We start from the raw sequence: 5,914 nt of genomic DNA, 5'->3' as shown, positions 1-5,914 counted from the left end.
GACCAATAGCTTAGACCAGGAGGTAGTGGAGATGTAAAGAAGTCATCACAATTTGCATATATTTGTGGGTATAGCTGATAGGACTTGGGAATGAAATAATTGTGGGGGATGAGAGAAAGAGGGGGGTCCAAGAAGACTCCCAGATTTCTGGATTAAGCCACTGGTGAATAGTAGTGTCATTGCAGACTGAGAAGATCAGAGAGAAAGAGGTTAGAAAGAGGTTAGAAGAAAAACCAGTTTTGCTTTTGGGTATGATAAATCTGAAATGCCTGTGATGTACCTAAGATAGAACAAGTAGGCAACTGAGAGTCTGGAGCTCGGAGGAGAGGACTGAGGACATATATTAGAAATAACACTGTAGGGATGATATTTTATTTATTTATTTATTTATTATTTTATAAACTTATTTACTAATTATTTATTTTGGGCTGTGTTGGGTCTTTGTTGCTGTGTGCCGGCCTTCTCCAGCTGTAGGGAGCAGGGGCCTCTCCCGTTGCGGAGCATGGGCTCTAGGCGTGCAGGCTCAGCAGTTGTGGCACATGGGCTTAGTTGCTCTGCGGCATGTGGGATCCCCCCGGACCAGGGATTGAACCCATGTCCCCTGCATTGGCAGGTGGATTCTCAACCACTGCGCCACCAGGGAAGTCCTGGGATAATATTTTAGACTTGGAGATGGGTGAGATCTCCTAGGAAGACAGAGTAAAGGGAGAAGAAAGGAGAGCTGAAGAGTGAGCGTGGAGAACTAGCCAGGTGAATAGTTGTGCCACTAAAAGAAATGCTGAAGGAAATTAGGAGGAGCATATGGTTAGGAGAGGAAATTGATGATTTATCTTTGGAACTTGCTAAGTTTAAGGTACAGACTAGACTCATGTCATTTCTAGTGTGATGCCTGGCAAAATGTATAGGTCCCCCTTCACAATGTTAATGCCATACTTATATTTTATTTTGTGATGAGGCCTTACAATATCTCTGTGAATTTTCAGGATAAAACATTCATGGTCATGTCCGAGTTGGAGTTTGGATCAGGAGAAACAATTCTACTAAGATCCATGACATTGAAGGTGTTTCTGAATTATGGAGATAAATGGTTCTCTATGTCACCAGTCCTAAACAAAAAGTGGCTATATCTTTTTGGGTAATGGACATGAGATGAAGAAAGACAAGTTTGTTCAATGTTAAGCCAATGTGCTTTACTGGTAGCACACAAGCTGAGAATGCAATGAAAATACACGTGTTTTGAACATCTACCATGTGCCAGGCCCTGTGCTAGGTTCTGGGGATAACTCAGAGAACAAGATAGACAAGACTTGCACCTTACAAACAAGTAAAGGAGATGGGAAAAAATTAACCTACAAATAAAATAACTGCAAAGTGTGGCAAGTGCTATGAAAGAAACAAACAGATCCAGGAAATAAGTGGGAGGGGTGGTATGGTACTTTGAGTTTAGAAAGGGTCTTTAGGGAAATTTTCCTTGGGTAAGTGACATTTACTTGATTCCTGAAGGATGAGGGGTCAGTCATACCAAGATTAGGGGATGTGGCTGGCTATTGATGAAACACCAAATTGTTTTTTGCAGAATCTGACTGTGAAAAGTTAAGCCAGGCTGAATAGCTCATATTGGAATATTCAGTATGGGCACACTGAGAGCGGGGGAAGGTGTTGGAAGTGGTCTGCCCCCATGGGGAGTATTTTATCATTGACTCTGTTTAAAATTGCCTGCATAGGGTGATAATAAAAAGTGGACTGACATTTAGCCAATTTTACTATTATTTAAAAATTCTTTGCAGACAACGGCCCTGTCGTGGGCTGAATGATGGCCCTCAAAAAGATACGTCCATATCCCAAACACTGGAACCTGTGACTATTACCTTATACAGTAAAAGAGTAAATATTAACTTATGTGAAAAGATGTAACTAAGGATTTTGAGAGTGTGTATCAGATTATCTTTCTGTAAGTTGAAAGTAGATATTAGACTGAGATGTTAAGTTATCCAGTTCTTGAGGTAAATAGGTGTATGTTTTAATAGAGCTGTCACCGTAGAATTTGATGCTGTGTTGGGAGAAATGTTTCTTACATCCAAGTTTGCTTACAGCCAAGTAACTTAACCCAAGTTAAGTTAACCTGACTAGCCATGTAGGTGTTTTATATTGCCATTCCTATTGCATAAGGAGGCCTTGTGGTAGTTCGGGTGGGCCCTCTCAAGGCAAGACTACAATCCTGGGCCTGGTCACAAGTTTAGGTTCATATACTTATCAGCGTTAGGAAGACTGAATCACACTAGCCACACTCACAAGGCTGGCAAGTGACAAAATTCAAGTGTTTAAAAATATTTATTAATTTAATAAATGATGAGGAACTTATGTGTGTTGATTAGTGTACTCTCCTTATAAACAAGTCATATATAATGTGGGATTATATTTAGAATGTAGCCAGGTGATGACATATGAGCAAGCAGAAGTTGTTTAATAAATGGTTTTATACCTGCAGTAGGCAGGCTCTGAGATAACCTTCAATGATCCCTTTAATGAAAGTATAGTATTCATACCCTCCTGTGATCCCCTCCCCTTGTGTGTAGGTGTGTATTCACTTTTAATGAATAGAATGTAGCAGAAATGATGGGATTTCACTTCTGAGATTAGGTTACAAAAAGACTGTGGCTTCATCTTGAGAGCTCCCTCTTGTTCTATTGCTCACTCTGAGGAAAGACAATTGCCATGTTGTGGGCTGCCCTATAGACAGGCCTCTGGCTAATGACCAGTGAGGAACTGAGGTCTTCACTCCAACATCTCACCAGGAACTGAGTCCCACCAACAACCACATGAGTGAGCTTGGAAGCAGATGCTCGCCAGAGGCACCCAGGTATGCAGCACCTGGATTCCTAACCCTCAGAGGCTGTGAGATAGTAAATGTTTGTTGTTTTAAGCAGTAAGGTTTGGGGTAAATTGTTACACAGCAATAATAACTAACACAACAGCAATCATATAACTTTTGAAATACTAATTTAAAAACACTAAAAGACAATAAGGAGGGAAATAAAATTGAATAAAAACTATAACAGTAGTTTCCATGGTTACACTATTTATTTTAATAGCTTCTTAGGCATTCTAATCACACTGACTAGATTCCCTAGTAGTGGTTAATTTCATCCAGTTTATGTTGAGTCTTACTAGTTTTATTCCCAGGGAGTGACATTTTATCTAACTTCTAGATGCATCTAACTATGGACTCCAACAAACTGAGTATTATACACATTGACAACTAAATATTTATTGATTCATTCATACATAAATTCATTTTGTCTACTGAAGACTCAGAAAGGAATCCAAAATGGCATACTGATTCTGTTGGTCTTTTTCTTTTTTTTTTTTTTTGGATTAATGTTCACAGGAGAGTTAGATGTTAAATTCATTCATTTTTTTAAAATACTTTTTTTAAACAAAAGGTATAAATGTTAAATGTACAATGAAAAAATAGAGAAGCAAAAAAGAAGAAAGTCAACTTTGAACCTGCTACTCAGAGAGGACTGCTACTGAATGCACTACTGATTTTAGTTGACAGCAGTTGCCTATTCTATTTTTTTTAAACATCACAAATAAGACTTTTTATTGTCACCATTAAATGTCTGAATTATAAACAGATTCTAGGACTGGTGGCTCATATCCAGAAGCTCATTCAACTTTAGCATTCAACTCATCCCCAGCAGCTTTTCCAAAACTACTACCTTCACCATGAAACTCCATTAGTTTACCCAATTCAAATTTTTGCTTCTTAGGATTTTTACTTGTCTAACAAAGACATCAGAGAGAGGATAAAATGACTGGCAAAGCCTTTTCTATGTCTTTCCCAGTGCTGTCTGGAATCAATTTATTGACCACTTTTTTCAAGTTATTTGTCTGCACCTCTCGGGTCATGATTCCTAACATCTTCTTCTGGATTTCTGACTATTGTGTTTTTTAGTAAAATCAACACAGAATTAGATGAAGCAAATAACCATTGGTAGTCTTGACATCAGCATGAGATTCGATCATGGCCTGCCATTTTTTGACCATTCTGGAGCAGTTTATCACAGGTACAATCCATGCCATGGGAGTTGGTCAGGCAGTTTTTACCCTGAACATCCTCAGTAATTAGCTTGGATTTTCTAAATGCACCTTCATTATTCTGCAGATCAGCAAGGCTCACTTTAAAAACACGACCCTTGAGGCCATCAGATGCAATTTTGATTCCTTGAGTTTTCTTGACTAGTGTTTTTCCAATGTTTCATATACTGAACATAGCTGGTACTTTCACATCATAACAATCTTTCATAGAGAATGGATTAACCACTTTCTTCTTGGCAAACTTTTTGCCACTTTTCACAAGCACTTGTTCTTGCCCACTGCCATGGTGCTGCTCAGAGGGCCAAAAGGGCTATTTGCTTATTTTTTTAAAAATTGGGAAAATATTCTATTCTTGGTTAACTTGCTAATTGATTTTTCTGAAACTCAGTTTCCTTAATGAAATATCATATCTGAAATTTTATGTATTAATATTTAATAATTTAGTATCACTAATATTTAATACCTAGTACCACTTACTAATGTTATAAACACTATACCCAACAACTTTATTTACATTATCTAATTTGACTTTCACTATACCTTGTGAGTTAGGCACTAATATTACTTCTATTTTTCAGATAAGTAAACTAAGGCTTAGACAGGTTAAATAATTTGCTCACACAGGGTCACAAAGCTAAGCAATTTCAGAATAGAGATTCCATCCCAGTTCTGTCTGACTACAAAATTTATGCTCATACCACTCTGCTATAGTTTCTCCCTCAAACTTGTTCCCATAATGCTTTTCATAAAGGAAAAATGTCATTTAAAAAACTTTCATATTTAGAAAAGACATCATATTTGTTATTAAAAGACTAACCTAATTTACCCATACCTCCGTTCAATTCCTTTGAAAGTTTTTTGAAGATAGTGTCTCAAGACAAAAATATTAAGATCTAAAGGAAATATACATGAATAAAATTCTTTCCCTGCCAAAATAAAACAGTGGATGTTACCAATGATTTGCCTCGTTTGAAACTGGAACTATCATCAGGGAGCCAATTTCCATTTATACAAAACTACATAATTCCGTTTCTGATTATAATTTCTAAAGTTATAGTCAACTGTTACAGTTGAAAAGCTAGATTTTTATCAGTTACACTTCTGCTGCTGTAGAGTCTATTATAATGAAATAAAGGAGTAATATGGAAAGAAAGAGCAGTGATAGTGATTAAGGAATGTTAGAATAGAAAGAAATTTGGAGGCTACTTTGCCCATTCTCCATATTTTAGAGAGGAGAAAACTGAGGTCCAGAGAATTAACTATCTCTGTATCTCTTAAGCTGTCAAAGTAGACAAAGTGTAAGAGTACAGGTGTGTGAAAAGTGACTTTCATCTGATAATTAAGACAGTGTTGCAAATGTATTCACCCAAGTTCTAAAACTCTATCAATAAGAGAAACAGATTTTTTAAAAACCCCAAATAACAAAAAGCATAAGACCTGGTACATAAAAAGTACCTAATAAATATTTGCGAATGAATAAAAAGATTTTATTGCTTTCATTTTCAAGTTCCCTCACAATCCTTTAATTCATATTTTATATGCAATCATAATGTATACATATAGTTTATTTTGCTCTTTGCCCTTGAGTTATAGCATAACATTTTTCTGTGTTATAAAATGACCAGAACCTTTTAAAGGACCTATTGAAGTTACAACACTTCTGAGTCAGATTCCCAAATGACTGTTAAAAATGACTACTAACAGGGGTGAATCCAGGTTTTGCAGGGAGGCCCTCAATAAGGAAAAATTACAAAAATATGTTACTTAAAAAAATTTTTACAAAACAATGAAAAAATATCTCTCTCTTTCAAGA

At 36.6% G+C, this 5,914-nt stretch overlaps 1 pseudogene; it reads right to left on the bottom strand.

Moving 5' to 3' along the window:
• Window positions 1-3,615: 3,615 nt before the first annotated feature.
• LOC136139137 (small ribosomal subunit protein eS1-like) lies at window positions 3,616-4,386 on the bottom strand (annotated as a pseudogene).
• Between the last annotated feature and the right edge of the window lie 1,528 nt (window positions 4,387-5,914).

This window comes from Phocoena phocoena, chromosome 19 (genome assembly GCF_963924675.1).
Source record: "Phocoena phocoena chromosome 19, mPhoPho1.1, whole genome shotgun sequence".
Lineage (NCBI taxonomy): Eukaryota > Metazoa > Chordata > Mammalia > Artiodactyla > Phocoenidae > Phocoena > Phocoena phocoena.
The sequence above is the reverse complement of the archived record's forward strand: the minus strand, read 5'-3'. Positions and strand labels throughout refer to the sequence as shown.